Here is a 17,713-nt window from a genome sequence, read left to right as displayed (position 1 = left end):
TTTTAGATTTTTAAATTTATGTCTGGTTTTGAGTTAAGTTTTGTATATAATTTAAGGAATGCATCAATATTCACTTTTTTGCATATGATGCTCAAATGTTCCAGCACCATTTGTTGACGGGATTGCCTTTCTCCAATGAATGCTTTCTACCTCTAAGATTTCCCACCATCTTGGCCAGGATGGCTTCTCCTCTTTGACACCCATAAATGCCCCATTCAGGAATTTTCAGGAGTCTGTTCAGCTAATGTCGGCCTCGGCCAAATAGGCAGTCACATCTCCTGAATATCAGCTCTTAAATATCATTCCGCATCCTAAGACAGTTTTATATGCTGAGTTTGCTTACCATTTGGGTTTTGCAAAGGGAGGGAAGGTGCTTCTGGGATACCCTTTACATTCTTTCAGATTTAGCTAAATGTTTATAAGAATGATTCCTTGGCTTATCTGCCATTTTGTATTTTACAGCAGAAGGATTTTCCAGACTACCTAATTGACCACATTGCTAGAAATAAAAGTTTCTCCTTCTCTCCTTCAGCTGACTCACATTTCACTTTTATCCTTATTAAAGATTACCTGGAGGCTGAATAATGTTATATACCATTATTTCTATGGAAAGTCATCAAATTCCTTGTACCTGACTTACAAACACAATTGGAATTCAATTCACACATGGATTTGGCATAGCCATAGGTTCAATAGTCCCTTGAAAAACTATTTTCATAGACACAGATAAAAAGTATGTTAACATGAATGATATTTTCTTAGGCTCCATCATGTGCCTTAATCACCATTTGTGGGAAATGCTTCAGAAAAACTCCCAGAAATATTTGAGCATTACTAAAACTGAGAAAATTGAACCACCTCAAATAAGTTCATGCCAGTTGTAGAGACAGCCAGCCTTTTCAAATTGAGATTTTTCTCCGATAGCTGAATGAAATGTCTTCTTTACGACAATTTTAGAATAATGACACCATTTATATGGAAAGATAAAGTGTGAATAAAAATAATTTATAGTTTTTAAAAATAATAGTGATACTTCAATCTCCAATTCTCTTTGACCCATGAAAATGAACCTAAGCTTGATCTAAACATTTATGGAAGAATTACTTAAGAGATTACAAGGGGAAAGAAAAGCTCTATCATAAATACAAAGAAGTTAATGAGTAATGAACTATTTTATTATTATTTCTTTTTAATTTTTTAACGTTTATTTATTTTTGAGACAGAGACAGAGAGAGAAAGAGAGAGAGAGAGAGAGAAAGAGAGATTGAGAGCATGAACAGGGGAGGGTCAGAGAAAGAGGGAGACAGAGAATCCGAACCAGGCTCCAGGCTCCAAGCTGTCAGCACAGAGCCCGACGCGGGGCTCGAACTCAATGACCGTGAGATCATGACCTGAGCCGAAGTCGGACGCTTAACCGACTGAGCCACCCAGGCGCCCCTAAACTATTTTATTATTAAGTAGAATCCTGATAACTTTTTTTTTCCTGAGTTCAAAAGTATTACAAGAACATTTGTGCTTTGCACTTCTTGATGTCTCAGGATCCTAATGAAAGTAAATATAAAGAAAGACTTCCTGTCTTTCACGTTTCTATATCTAATAGAACATACAAGGAACTGTACTGATGTGTTGATATGACCTACAGACAAACGGATAGATTTGCTTTGCTGACACCTAGGTCTTTAAAACTTTTTTTCAATAACAAAAAGTAAAAAATGGTAATAAAGCAAAATGAAAAATGTTGGAGGGGCCTATGCAAAACCAATCTGAACTGCTTCTGAGGCTAAAAAACCCTGTGCATATACATCCATGTCAAACACTTGCCATTTTGATATTTTATTTATTTCTAAGACAGAGACAGAGCATGAACAGGGGAGGGGCAGAGAGAGAGGGAGACAGAGAATCTCCAGCAGGCTCCAGGCTCTGAGCTGTCAGCACAGAGCCTGATGTGGGGCTTTAGTCCACAAACTGAGATCATGACCTAAGCCAAAGTCAGACACTTAACCAACTGAGCCACCCAGGTGCCCCAAACATTTGTCATTTTGAATATGAGAAATATTATTTACTACATTTTCTTAGAAGAAGTCAAGTGGACTTATGCTTTAGAAATTATATGTAGATTGTAATCCAAACACATTGTCCTACTTAAAGCATGTTTTGTGTGTGTGTGTATGTGTGTGTGTGTGTGTGCGCATGTGTGATGTTCATAGATAGTTCCAGGTCAGTTAACAATGCTGACTTGACTTAGGCAATATAGTATATTGTATTGGTTCATTACACAAAATGCACATACTGTTCATGTGTTGTCTGTAGTAAAGTCATGGGGTTTGGAGCCTGATTCTACTACTTTGCTGACAGCATGGCCACTGTTAATCTCCTAAATTTCTTTGTGTACCAGTTTCATCATCTGAAAAATAAAGATTATTTTATTTATCTGTGAAAATAAATTTGTTGTAGAAATTCCATAAAATAATTCCTACATAGTTTTTGGCATAGTATTTAGCACCCAGTGTAGCAGTCCATACATTTAGTATGTAAAATTATTATCATCAATAGTATTACTTTTTTATATACTATAACAAGATTTTGAATCCTACCAATCCGTCACAAAGTCCATTGTTTCTCACTGTAAATTTTAACTTGAGGCACCAGTTAAATAGAGTGAGTTTATTGATCCTGGAGACGTTAGGACTGGGATTTAATTAGCTCTGACACTGAATAACTGTGATGTTGCATGCTTTACTTAGCTGTTTGGACATAGGGGATGTGCTCCCTCAACCACCACCAACCAACACGTTCCAATTTTGCACTCATCTTTCATGCATTTATAAAATATCTAGATAATATTTTGCTTTCTTTCAAAATATTTGAGCTGTATCTTTACCAACTAATAAGACATAAGAAGATGCAGACGGGATAAATGGTAAGTTATGTGGAACCAATTGTGACAAATAATTGATGTACAGCCTTTACTTAGGATTTTCCCACAGGAAGTAAAGTCTGGGGCAGGGAGGGGGAAGCACTCGTTATAGGTAGGGGCCATCAGTTTCCATTGTTTTCATACGCATGGACTCACACAAGTCCCGGCATCAGTTAGCATAAGGAATGTTGTAAACCACTACAGTAGTGCATCACCTTTTGAAACATCTGAGACATGCCTTTAGAATGTACATAACTTTTTTTTTTCCTTCCTACCTCAGGACTTTTTAAAGCAATAGTGACAATAGCTCAAGTATCCTAAATATTCCTAATATTCTGAATCTAATTTTCCCTACTTAACAACAGCAACAGCTAACACTTATTAAGTGCTCATTATATGTCAAAAACTATGCAAAGGTTTTTGTAAAAATCATTTAATTTATTTCCCAGGGCAATTTATAGATCAGATACTATTGGCAATATCTGAAGACTGAAGCATAGAGAGGTTCAGTGACTTTTCTAACATTACAGACTGAGAGGCAGCAGTCATACTCCAGAGCCTGAGAGCTGAACTACTATCTTATACTGCCACAGCAATGCCTCACTTTTAAAATAAATTGTTTAATAGCAAATACCATCAACACAATTACTTTACCAGCAATTAAAGTGGGAAAGGAATTACTAAGAAAGAAAAAAGGAAAAGAAAAGGAAAAGGTAAGAAAACAGAAACAGGCTCACATGATGTACTTTTGGTGGGTGTCATTGACAACTGCCTTGGAAAACATTTAATACTACTCACAGGGGTGCCAGGCTGGCTCACTTGGTTGAGTGTATGACTTTTCATTTCATCTCAAGTCATTATCTTGCAATTTGTGAGATCAAGCCCTGAATCAAGCTCTATGCTGACAGTGTGGAGCCTGCTTGGGATTCTCTCTGACCCTCCCTACTCACTCTCTCACTCTCTCTCTCTCTCTCTCTCTCTCTCTCTCACCTTCTCTGTCTCTCAAAATAAATAAATAAAAATATTAGGGAGATATTACTCATACTCCAGAATGGCTACCACAAGGGATGAGGGATTAGATTGGACATTAGAGGAATGAGGCATGGAAATAACCCTTTCAGTTAAACTAATCAATTGTGGACAATCTACCCATTCCTAACCCTTCAAGTTTATAATTTCTTAAAAAGAGGTGGAAAGGTTAGGACCTTTTTATTACAAAATATACTGTTTTTCCCCCAGCTTTTTGAAGTATAATTGCATGTGAACTTTTATTTATTTAGGGTGTACAACTTGATATCTTGATATACAGATACACCATGAAACAAACAACAGAGTCAAGCTAATTAACATATCCATCACCTCACATAGTTAATATTTTCTTTTCTTTTTCTTTGTGTGTGTGTGTCTGTGTGTGTGTGTGTTTGTGTTATGAAACACTTAAGCCATACCCTCTTAAAAAATTAATGGTATATAATACAGTATCGATAACTACAATCTACTTTTTTTCTTTGTAAAGACCTTTACTTTTTATTGCAATTATTTTCTTGACTTTTCAAGAAAATTTTTTATTTTTCATCTTCGCAAACACAAAATCCACCACAAAGAGCATATAGTAGATGTTTAATAAGTTCTTCATAAAAATATTAGTAGGAAAAGAAATGTTTATTAAGTCCAAGTTCAATGTTGAGTTCTAATTGTGTTGTAGATTATAGTGAATCTCTAAATCTCTAAATCATAATTTTCTCATTCTTTTGAAAGATAAAATGCAGCGCTGGCACACTCATATGTCAAAAAATCAGTGCTGCCTTTTATTGTTCCTTTTACTCCTTGAAAATATTATCAGGTCAGTAGTTCACATTCATTCTCTGTACTTGCTATTGCATCATATCAGAAGGCACGAGATGCTTGGGTGTCCTACTTTAGGGATGCTAATGTTAATCAGCTGAAAGAGTTCATGACAGCCTGATCTCTCTGTTAGGCTTTCACATAAACTTTTCTTCTTTGTGTGTGTGTGTCTGTGTGTGTGTGTGGGTGTTAAAATTATTAGTGCCTGAATACATTATTTTAATGTTAATGGCAATTTATCTAATTCTGTCATTTTTTTACATATTTATTAGTAGAAATTCTTTTATTTTAACCTTTTTATTTTTTAAATCAGCTAGCAGCTGGCTTTATGGACAGGCAACATAAATAGTCACATTGAACACCATGTTCTGAAGGATCCTATACTTAGTTTAATTCTCAGAATTTGCCAGCATGAAATCTTAGTTTTCAAACAAGAAGTCCTATATTTTCATTTTGGACTCGATTCCTCAAATTATGTACCTGTTCTCAAAAGGCACCATTTCACTACATTGAAATGGAGTTCATAGAGAAATAGAAAGATGAATAATTCAGTTTTTCTTTTAATTGCTGATTTCTAGAGAGAGGACTTGGAGACCTAGTTACTTACAATGGTAACCAAACTGCTGTTGATTTTATATATAAATGGTTTGAAAATCAATTACATTTGTTATTCTTTTTGATGATCAAATTGTCCCATCATTGGTCCATAAGAGTCCCATCACATTGACTTTTATGTTCTTTTGGCACATTGCTATTAGTCTTTCGTAGGTTTCTTTCTTTCTGGTGACTATAAATGTCCCAGACTCATTTTGCACATTTCATCTCAGAATTTCTTTTACTATTATTTCATTGCAATATGGTACTTTTCTTCCAAGGAGCCCTGAAATATTTTAATGGAAAATTGTACTTACAGATGACAACTAAGGAATTATGTGTGCTCATTATTTGTCAATGTTTCAGTTTGGTTTTAGTTGAAGGGCTAAAAAATATGTATATAGATATATAAATATGTATGTATGGCTATGGATACTTAAAACCCATACTTATTTTGAATATTTAAAATATGATACACTTTGAAATGCCTCCAAAACATAAGTAAATGCCAATTGGATACATTTTTTCTTAGAAATTCAGAATTGAATGATCCCATTAAATGTTTTGTAAGTAGCAGAAATCAGCTGTTTTTCCCTTCATTCTTTCATTTCTTCTGGTTTTGTACTCTGCAACAGTAGCAAATCCATATGGTTATATTCTTGCCCTCTTTGCTTATTTAAAGAAAACAACAACATCTGAATAGATGATTGTGACCTGCTTATAAACTACAGTTTACGGAGATGAATTTGTTCTTTTAAACTGCTTTGTTTGGTTTTTGAATGCATTCTGAGGGGAGAAAAGTTGAGTTTCTGCTATAAATAAAGCAGGCTACAGTAAATGGAAACAGCTTACTCTGTTGTAAAACTTTTTTTTTCCTTTTGAAATATATCATTGCAGACTGAGCACCTATCACTTCAAAACATAAAAATAGTGCCTATAAATTATCAAAATATTTTGGAGCCAAGTCTAAAACCAACACTGTCCCTCCAAAAAATAAAATTAAACAAATATAAAATGGAGCAAAATATAAATTTCTTCAACTTATAAACAAAAATTTAAAGAAATGTTAATTTAATTATTTTTAGTGGTAAGCTATAGTCATCTACTTATGGAAATCTTTTTTCTTCCCCCTGACATTTTAATAAAAAATCAAAAGTTGGTAGAAGCCAATATCCTTAGGGAGTTATCATTATACATTATGGCAAAAATAAAAATGAAGACATATAATTAGTTATTTCTAAGTAAGTTTGATGTCCGTTTCCCCAAAGAGCCACCACACATGACATTTGGTATTGTTTTTAACAAATAATCTTCTCTCATCTTGATGCCCAATCATTTTGTTCACTTTCTCCTAATCTCATCCATTTAATCAGGATATGCTTTAATTTCTAAAATTTACATTTCTTGTACAAAAAAAAAAAAACTGAAGAAGCAGAGGTTAAGATGAACCCATTCACCATGTCTACTAATGTGGGGTTATTCTTTTGAACTTAAATACATATTCCTAATTTCTACCACCACGCTGTATACATGTAACCTATGTGTATATTCTCCTGGTCTCAGAGTTATCTACATGTGAATCCATTCTCTTGGTTATATAAAATATTGAACTATCTTGATCACTGTAAGAGAAATAATGTATGATAAAGGATAATTTGATTTTAATTTATAATTTATGAATTCCATTTTCAGGTATATTTCTAATGTTCTTTGTCATGTATAGATGGGTAACAAGAAAATATGGATGAGTTACAAAACTTCTCTGGGCCACAGTGTCCTCAAAAGTAAACTGAAGGAACCAATGTTTAAAACAGGGTAAATTACATAATAATTAAATTCCATATACCAAACTTCCACAGAAAATATATGACCTAGAGATAACTTCATTGGAGATATGAAGTATTTTTTTCCTAAGTTTTATTGTATTTACTTTGAGAGAGAAAGAGAGCATGAGCAGCGAAGGGGCAGAAAGAGAAGAGAGAGATCCCAGTGCAGAGCCCAACTCTGGGCTTGACCTCATGAACCATGAGATCATGACCTGAGCTGAAATCAAGAGTCAGACACTTAACTGATTGAGCCACCCAGGAGCCCCTGAAGCATTTTTTTTTTAAGCAAGATCACCAGTTCCCACACTTTAATGCCTAGCAGAATCCAAGTCTATAAGAATAAAATAATCCCATTATTATTTCTGCCTAATAATTCTTTTTAATAGTTAAAAAGGATTACTCAGGGAAAATGATTCTGTCATTCTTAGACCATTCTGTACATAATATGGTAAGGACTGTTCAGTAACATTATTTTGCTAATTTGGGTATTTTTAGAGGGTGTGTTTTTTTTCTATTTTTACTGAGTACTATTTAATACCTGAGTTGATATTGGTTTTGAACTTTGTCCTATTTTGGGATTTTTAGAAGCCAACCATTATACAAGCACCAGTGAGGTAGTAGAAAAAGTTAAACAGGGAAGATAAAGGGCCAATAAAATGTGCACTTGGAGTACTGAACAACTGGGCTCAATTTTGTGAAGGAAATTCAGTTACTATTTAGGACATGCTTCAGTATTGTCTGAGCGTGGGGAAGCAGTGGTATGTATCCACCCACACTTTCTTGCATTAGATGAGGAACCTCTAGCCCAACTTTTAGCCAGGAAAAAATAAAATAGAGAGAGAAATATTATAAACATCAGAAATAAAAGAGAAAACATCATTATATAATCCTACATATAGTAAAAGGTAATAAGAAAATATTAGGCATATCCTTATGCCAATAAATTTGATAACTTAGATGGAATGGAAAAATTCCTTGATAGACACACTAGCATAGTTCACTTAAGTAGAGATAGAAGTAAAAAGAAAATAATTGCTCCAGTGTTGAACAGCTGAAATAGAGGTGTAGGGAGAAGGAAGAGTATTAGTAACAAAAGAAGAAAAGAGTATGTTCAGAAAAATGGAAAAGATCTTTGAAGATGCTACATCATGAAAATAAAAAAAAAAACATTTCACAATATGATGACATATTTCCAAGTGTTTAATGATGATGGTGTTTGGCAAATAGTGGCTGACATATAGGAGAATGGTTTCAGTAGAATAGAAACGGTAGATACCAAATTATAACAACTCAAAGAACAAATAAACAGTGGGGCAGCTCAAGCAACAATGTATAAAGTACAATTTAAAGAAGTGTAGGGGCATCTGGATGGCTCAGTTGGTTAAGTGTACAACTCTTGACATTGGCTCAGGTCATGATCTCATGGTTTGTGAGACTGAGCCCCACATCAGGGTCTGCACTGACAGCATGGAGCCTACTTGGGACTCTCTCCCTCCCTCTCCCTCTCTCTGCCCTTTCCAGCATTCTCTCTTTCTCTTTAATAAACATTTAAAAAAGTGTGTTTATTAACTGAAGCTTAGAGAAGGGTAACTTAAGGAAATCAGGGTTAAGGAAGTACTTTGATAGCCTATTTTCCATTCATTCCATATCACTTGGAAATGTCTCTGTTGTGTATACTGTGTGCATGACAATTATATTTACTCAACCAAAATTGAGGTATGTTTTCTGAGAATTAATATTATGAGTCAATACATATATCAGAGTCAATTTGGGAGATGTATTACTGGATGAGCAAATGTTTGCATTTCTGCAATAGTCTGAAGATTTATGGGAATAATGAGATCATTTTGGGAATATAAATTGCCCTACAAAACCAAAATACATAATTGCTATGACTGTATCCTTGGCATTTTTCTAGGTGGTGTTGAATCAGCAAAGAATTAAACATTGTCTTTGGCTTTAGGATCTTACAGAGGCAAAGACCTAAATATGCATATACAATGTAATGTAGCAAGTATTGGCATAGGTCTCAGAAACCTACCTCTGTGGTTCATCAGAAAGAAAAGTTAATTTTTCAAGAATGAGTCTGTGTGAGTACATGTGCATGAATGCTGGAGTTCACTGAGATCAGGAAGAAAAGTCAAGAGTAAATCCAGGAAGATATGGTGGGCAAAGACCTAAGAAAGTCCAAACCAAGTGTCAAGATTCACTCCTCCCAATAACTAAGTGACATTTGTGTTAAAGGAGTAGAAAATATAACAGCAAACATCCCAGAAAAACATGGAGATACTTGGAAAGGTGTTTCAGAAAAGAGACCAAAAAACAAACTTGCTGAGGTTCCCATGGACTGGATCTACTTGTGCAATCAGGCATCTGTTTTCTGGCTCTAAGAGTAAAATCTAACACCCAATTTGTTCTCCAGCCTAAAGCAATTATGATTCATTTTGATCCCACCCTCTAAAATACGTTATACTCTCTACTACAAACATACTAGATTTGCTTTCATTTTCTTGATAAAGTCATGAAAGTTTACTCCAAACATTCTCACGTGCACTGTAACATATATATATATAATGTAATACATAATATATATGTAACATATATACATAATATATATGATATATTATATAATACATATACATTATATATTATGTATATATATTTATTTTAATTTCTAAGAGTTCATAATTGACATGTTCTCTTCATATAACATTCCTCATACATTTCTTTCCTATACTCACTGTCCCTTTATTTTAGGGCATTAGATGGGATATAGGCCAACAAGTACACATCAAAATGGAGATAAAAATAAACAAGATTGAAAATTATCTTACCAGTCCAGAGTTGGTACGTAAAATCTTGTCTCTGAGGTCATCTATAGATGTAACTTATAGACCTCTAAATACTGCAGCATTGCCACAGAATGGAAGAGGGAAGAACTTATTTACCTTATCACTTTTTACTTGGCTATCAGAAGCACAGTTTTCTTCACACTGTATTCACAAGAACTTAAGCTATTAGTTACTCCTAGCAAAGAACACTGGAAAAGTAGTCTTCATTCTTGACAACCATGTGTCTGGCTAAAAACCAAACGTTTAATTGAATTATGAACAAGAATAGGAGAAAATATTGAGGCATGATTAGTTGTCTCTGTTATATTCTATCCCTGGATTATCTACATATTCAAGTATTTACTTTTATGCCAACACAGAACACACTCCCCCTCCACCTTGTCAAAGAAACTACCACCCAAGCCCATTTAGTGACTATATCTATTTCAAAGTGAGGGCAATGCACTGTTTTATCTATCAGGCATGGATATGGTTCTTATGACCTGGTAAATTATAAAATAAGAACACTTTGTTCCCATCATACCCATATACAACAATGGAGTAGGAATAAAATAAGCAGAATAGAAATTTACTTTCAGAAAAAGGAAAAATGGACAACAGAGGAATGGTTGATGAACAATAAAGATGAAATCCTGTTGCACAGTGATTGAGAAGACTCCCTTTTCTGAGAACAGAATGGGGTATTTGGTGCACTGATTTGGCAGTCACTGGTTCAGCCATTTGGGAGGAATAGAATTGCCTTATCTGTTTTCATCTGTAAGCTTCAGTTTTGATTCTGGAAGGCTTTTCCATATCGCTTATCCTCAGTGCAATAGCAGAAGTTGCCTCTTGAGAATTAATGTTTCATGGGCCTGCATATTTCTCTTAGACTGAGTCATACCAGGACAAATTTTAGGCCAAGGCACACTTTATGGATAGAATTGGCTTTCATAGGCCAAGCTTGTGTCTCTTCAAAAACTATTTGGAAGTAATATCTTTCTCTGCCCTGCCCCCACCCACACAAAGAGACCCACGTGCAAATACTAACAATCAAATATTTCATTCAGAAATATTTTTAAACCTGAATACTATATTCCTTTACTTTCCTTTACTCATTTCCTTTACTCATTTCCTTCTCAAGTTAATGATGGCACCATGAGGCTATTTGAAACAATAGCCTTGATTGGGAAACGAACAGCTTATTTTGATTTTTGTTAGTAGTCTGGTTCTCATGGATTGACAGATAATCTTAATAGGAGATGGCTGAAAAGCTTTGGAAAATCAGTATATCTTCATTTATGCTACCATTTTGGTAACACAGACATTAGCTTCAGAACTGCAAGTAATTGGTTTTATCAATGTGGTATCTTCAAATTACCAGATTTAATGTAATTTAACATATCAAGTTCATGACAGAAGATGAATTTAAATTAATTGACTACTATCTATTTGCCATGTAAATACAAGTAGTAGTAGCCACACAGGGATAAATTAGAGACTTGAAAATAAAAGTGTTTGTATTCTATGTAATAGGAATTTGAGATTATTAAGTGTCAATATCGAACATGTAGTTTGACTCACACATTTTACACATGCATAAACTACCTATGCTAAGTCTAGTTTCAAAATAAATCTTGTCATTACATGTCTAGTGCAGTTTCTACTGTAACGCATCATTGTACAATTATTTTTGTAAACAACATTGTCTTGAACTTGATATGTTTTAAAAGTTTCATTGTATATTGTTTGGTTTAAAGACTAGTTGACAGTGAATTTCTGTGCTCCACTCTGATTCCTTGGCATATAGTACCTTTGATTTCTTAGGATTAAATATACTGAAATAAGAAAAATTATTAAAGGTTAAGAACTGTGTTATTCATAAATTTTCATTGTACTATAATGAAAAATGAAAAAGCAGATTAAAAACTGATTTGAAAATTAATCCTTAAATCTCTTCTTCAAATGATTTTGGTTTTCAATTAATAAGATGAGATTTTAAGATTTCATATTAAGTACAATGAGATTTGTGTTATTGTCATGGTTGTTGTTGCAAATAACATGGGTTTAGTTTACTTTAAAAATAAAAATAATCCTTGAATCCCATTTCAGTAAGAGATTTCATTAGTAAGAAAGAGAAGTCATTAATCTGCATATTACTTACATGTAGTCACACTGTTTTGCCCTTGGAAATAATATATGGGTCTAAGCTAGAAAAAAATTGAATAGTCAAAAACAAAAGAACGTTTACAAAGTCAAGAATGAAGTTCTAGGGAACACTGATATTTTGGCAAAATGATTACCCTGTATTCACAGTTCACAACCTCACTTAATTACCTCCCAAATAACCTTGCACTATATGCCAAATTTGACCTTTTTAAAAACCATTTGAGAAAAACATTAAGTTTCAGGTTCAAAATATGTACCAAATTAAAAAGTCTGCATAGCATTTTAGAAGATACACATAAGGACCTTCTTTTCAGAGAGTAAAAACATCATTAACCTTTAAATAAATAAATATTTTGCAACTTTATTTGTTGAGGATTTATATATCATCTCCTATAGGATTAGAACTGTACTTGCTAGGGAGTGCATACTTGGAGAAGAGTTTATAACATAATCCTACCCTCAGTGAGTTTACAATATGATTACGGAGACATGATCCAAACCTTATGAGATCTACTAGTTACCAAAAATTTTCCAAATAAATATAAACATGTAAGTAAGGAAAGATTAAAAAAAATGGTGTTGGACAGATCTTGATCTTAATATTGAGTCCTTTTTTAATTATTTGTGTAATTATGTACCTATTGGCATACACTGTGCCAAGTATTTTGCTGGGTATTGGGTCCACAATGATGAATAAGTGAAGATCTTTCAGCCTGATAGTGGATAATACACAGCCCTACCACAATATTTAAATATATAACAAGAGTTGACAAGCATGGCCTTATTGTTTCCTTCAGCTTGACAGAACTTTAGACAGTCTTCTCCCTGCCTCTAGGCCCCTGACTTTCCTCTCACTCAGACCTTACAGAATCCAGGTGGTGTAAGGACCTAGGCCCCTGACCTCCCTTTCTCAGAACATTTACTTTAGAAAATTCTGACCTGTATAGATGTAAATCTTTCAAGAAGCTTCTTGGGAGTTTTATCACCTAAGAATGCCTTTCTCAGGGTCCTGGGAGCCATGCCTTGCCTGTTTAATTTTCTCAGGTGCAATTTTTGCTCTGATAGGGTTCAGAAAGAAACCACCTGGATCTGCTTTCACCAAGCTTTCACATAGGTAGTGGCTTCCTTTCAACTTCCTCAGAGTGGCCATACATAATCTGTTCTTTTTCTTCAGACCACTTATCCTGAGTTGTTAATAGACGGTGATTTGTGTTTACTCATTTAATGTCCCTACCTTTACTACTACACCATAAGCCAGATTTCGGTATGGTGTCTGACTCACACTATCACTTCAGTTGAATGAACATATGAACCTGGACAATTTCAGATTTTGGACCATTTAAAACGAGTGCTGAGTAGGAGTTATTCAGGTATAGGTGTTAGGGATGAGGTGAGGTGAGAGCCTCATAAGAAGAGGAAACAATATGGGATTGACATTAAAGCAATAATGAGCTTGATGCTATCCAGGAGCTTAATAATGAATGGTGTGAGCTGGAGAGTAGGGTAATAACATGCCACAGAGGAGGGTGCTGAGACAGGCCAGAGCTGGACTGAGCCAGGCAATGTAAGTTAGAATGCAACCAAATTATGCTCGTGAATTATAAATTTCATTTTGTCTTTTCATTTTCTTCAGAAACTCATAACATGACATGCAAAAGGTATCATGTCCTGTTTCCTACATGTCCAAGTTCTTTTTACCTTGTCCGTCAGGGTTCCAAACCTTCAGTTATACTAACACTGCTTAGAATTTGCCTACTGTGCCAGGCTTTTTTCTAACAATACTCTTGATGTATTGCTAGTTCCTTAATTTTACTCTCAGCTAATGTATATCATTTTAGAACAAGTGCCAAACATTCCTGTAAGAATTCTTAAACACTTTCCATTGCAGTTAGGTTAAATGGACTTCCCCTGTGCTTCATTACTCTTGTGACTTTCTCTAGATGTTACTCATCAAACCATTTTATACTTGTGGTTTGGCCTCTCTACAAACTACCATCTCTTCCATACCACACTGGGACTCATTGACCTTGCACTAATTGTCTTTGTTTCCCCAATATTTCCCATCATATGTGATATATAGTAGACATTCTAATTAATTAATTAGTGTTTGGATGAGTGGTTAAGAAAAGGTGGTGATAGAGGGGATGCTTTAAAAAGATAAATGCATACCTATGTTTATTGCAGCATTATTTACAATACATATTTACAATATGGAAGCAATGGAAATATTTATTAATAGATGAACATATAAAGAAGATGGAGTATATAGACTCAAATATTATTCAGACACAAGAAAGAATGAAATCTTGTCATTCGGACAACATGGATAAACCTGGAAGGTATTATGTAAGTGAAGTAAGTCTGACACAGAAACAATAATACCATGATTTTACATATATGTGGAATCTAAAAAACAAAACAAATGAACAAAAGAACGAATAAACAGATTCTTAAATACTGAGAACTGGTGATTGTCAGAGGGAAGGTGTGTCATGGATGGACAAAATAGGTGAAGGGGATTAAGAAGGACAAACTCCCATACTAAATGGAATAAAATAAGTAAATCAAGGAGGTGAAAAGTACAGCATAGGGAATATAGTCAGTATATTATAATAACATGATATGGTGACAGATGGTGACTATATTTACTGTGGTGAACATTCAGTGATATATAGAATTGTTGAATCACTACAATGTCATTGTATACCTAAAACTAATATAACATTGTATGCCAACTATACTTCAATAATTTTAAAAATAGTAAATCAAATAAAATATGAAATAAAATAATAAAATAAAATAAAATAAAATAAAATAAAATAAAATAGAGTCATTTATTTTAAAAAAGAATTGGTTTCACAAAGGAACAGGGAAAGAAAAGTTGCCCCCACTTTGTCATTTGATCCTCTGCCTGATATTACCCTGAGGGAAAAAAACCTATGTTTTTAGCTTCTCTGCTATCCTGTAAGTTCAGAGGACTTATCTGAACTTTGAAATTATCATTTCATACCCAGTGTAGCATACACACACTGCTAATTATCTAATGTAATAATTCTTGCATAATAGCAGTTGAACGGGTCTCTGGTGGTGAAAGAGGGGATGGGCCAAGAAAGCAGGATCTAGAAATATGTTTTTATTTTCTTTTGCTGCTGTGACTAATTGCCACAAACTTAGTGGCTCAAAACAATACAGATATATTTTACAAAGTCCAAAATTAATCTTACTATGCCAAAATCATGGTATCTGCAGAGCTGCTTTCCTTCTAGAAGCTCCAGGTAAATATCTGTTTCTTGCCTTTTACAGTTTGGGGAGGTTGCCTATATTCCTTGGCTCATGGCCACATCACTCAGACCTCTGCTCCCATGATCACATCTTCTTCAACTCTCCTGCTTTTCTTTTCCCTTAGAAAGACTTTTTGATTACATTGGTCCATTCAAATATCTAAGATAATCTCACCAATTAAAGACCTTAAATTAATCAGATCTGCAAAGTCTCTTGTAATCATGTTTATTAGTTACCTAGGACTGCCATGACAAATTACTATAAACTAGGTGATGTAAAACAAAAGCATTTATTTTCCCAGTTCTGGAGGATAGAAGTCTAAAATCAAGGCTTTGGAAGAGTCAGTTCTTTCTGGAGAAAGGGAGGATCTGTAAGAGAGTATCTATTCTATGCCTCTCTTCTAGGACCTGATGGTTGCCAGCAATCTTAGGTATTCCTTAGTTTACCGACTTGTCACTAAACATAATATCTATGTTCACGTGTCTACTTTGTCTATATGCATCGGTGTCTCTATTTTCTCTTTTTAGAAGGACATCAGACATTGGATTAGGGCATACACAAATCTAGTAGAACCTCACATTAGTTAATTACATCTGCCAAGACTCTCTTTCCCACATTCTAAGGCTCCAGGTACACATGAATTTTGGGAAATACTTCATCCAGTATACCACGTAAAGTAGCATATTTACAGGTTCTGGGTGTGGACATCTTTAGTGAGCCATTATTCTGCCTACCACAAAAGCTAATGTCTAACTGAAAAACAAACAAGCAAACAGAAAAACATGCCAAGTGTGAGAATGAATATGTAGAAACCAAAAACATTTAGAGCCAGGGTATAGATGCCAGTCAAATAAGACTGAAACAGGAGCATCAAGAGTTTTGTAGGATCAGAAAACTTTCTGGGAGCAGGTCAGGAGAATTCTTGTTAGTGGCAAGAATATTCACTGAGACAAAGTCCCTGAGACAGAACGTTTTCAACTGGGATAGACACCTGGCTTAGGAAGTGCCCAAAAGTCTCCTGCTTAAGTCATGCTACAGATATAAGCGTCCTCTTTCAAAGGCCTCTTTGACCCTCCTCAGCTGTCTAGAGTCTGCCCTAGCCTTCAGAGGAAACTTAGAACATTTTCAGGAATTAGGGTGATCTGAGATGTGAAAAACTGGGCATACGTATGGGAACCTTTGTTATCATCTTGCAATTCTTTGGAAAGCTAAAAATGAAGTTTACTAAATGTTAAAAATAATAGCAATAAACCTAAGGGGTCAGAATAAAGTACACACTTGAGAGAATGTCCACATAGTGGTATTAGTCTCATGTGTTTGGAATGAAAATTAAAGGTTTAAACCATTAAGGGATTTAGAATAAGAAAGGAAGGGAAGAGGGAGGGAAAAGAGGAAAGGAAGGGAGGAAGAGAAGTGTTGACACCAACAACATTACCTGGTAGACCATATGGCAAGACTAAGAACTGCGTCTTTTCTCGTAAGACCACTCCATCATTTCCCCTCAACACGCACAGCATCAGCACCACAATCAGCCTGAGAAATGACTGAGATTTAGGCCATCATATTTTACCTCCCTGCCTCACACAATACAAGAAGCTCAAGTCTCCCAAATCATCCTTCTTCTACCTAATTCTTATGCTCCAATCTCAGTCTTACACCTCTTGCACCCCCACACTCTGGTGTGCATTTGTGAATTGATGACCTTTTGAGAGCAAAACGTTCTCACTCATTTTTTGAATGTTCATTTTGGCTACCTGTTCTGAGACTCAGCACTCCACTGAAGACACTACATCCCTGTAAAGTAATAGGTGTTTTGCCTCAAGTACCCCTGAGACTAAAGGAGGAGTAAATGCCCACCTACCTGCCTGTCTTACCATTTCAATTTGAATCATTTGCTTCATGCTTGGATCATGGCTTTCTTTATTGGGGTGAGAGGTAGTGAGAAAGCAGTGGTGGTAATTTCTGGTATCTTTTTCTTGCTTGATATCTGTGCCTAATTGTATTCCAGTCTCTTCTAACTTGAAGTTATACAAAATAATATTTTGAATTGTTGTCCTGGAAAAATTGATATTAGAACCCTCTTTCTCTTTTCTATCTCAACTGGTTACCACTGAATAGTACTGCCTAGCCATTTTCCTCAAATTTCCTTTCAGTGATTTTTATGGATCAGAACCATTATTAACCTGGATCTTACATTCTTATTATTATTTACCCATATTTTGCTCAAGTACATTATGTATTTTAGTATATAT

This window comes from Lynx rufus, unplaced genomic scaffold (genome assembly GCF_022079265.1).
Source record: "Lynx rufus isolate CCGP_SWC_20201006 ecotype Redwood Valley unplaced genomic scaffold, mLynRuf1.p SCAF_4, whole genome shotgun sequence".
Classification (NCBI taxonomy): domain Eukaryota; kingdom Metazoa; phylum Chordata; class Mammalia; order Carnivora; family Felidae; genus Lynx; species Lynx rufus.
Note: the sequence above shows the minus strand (reverse complement) of the source record.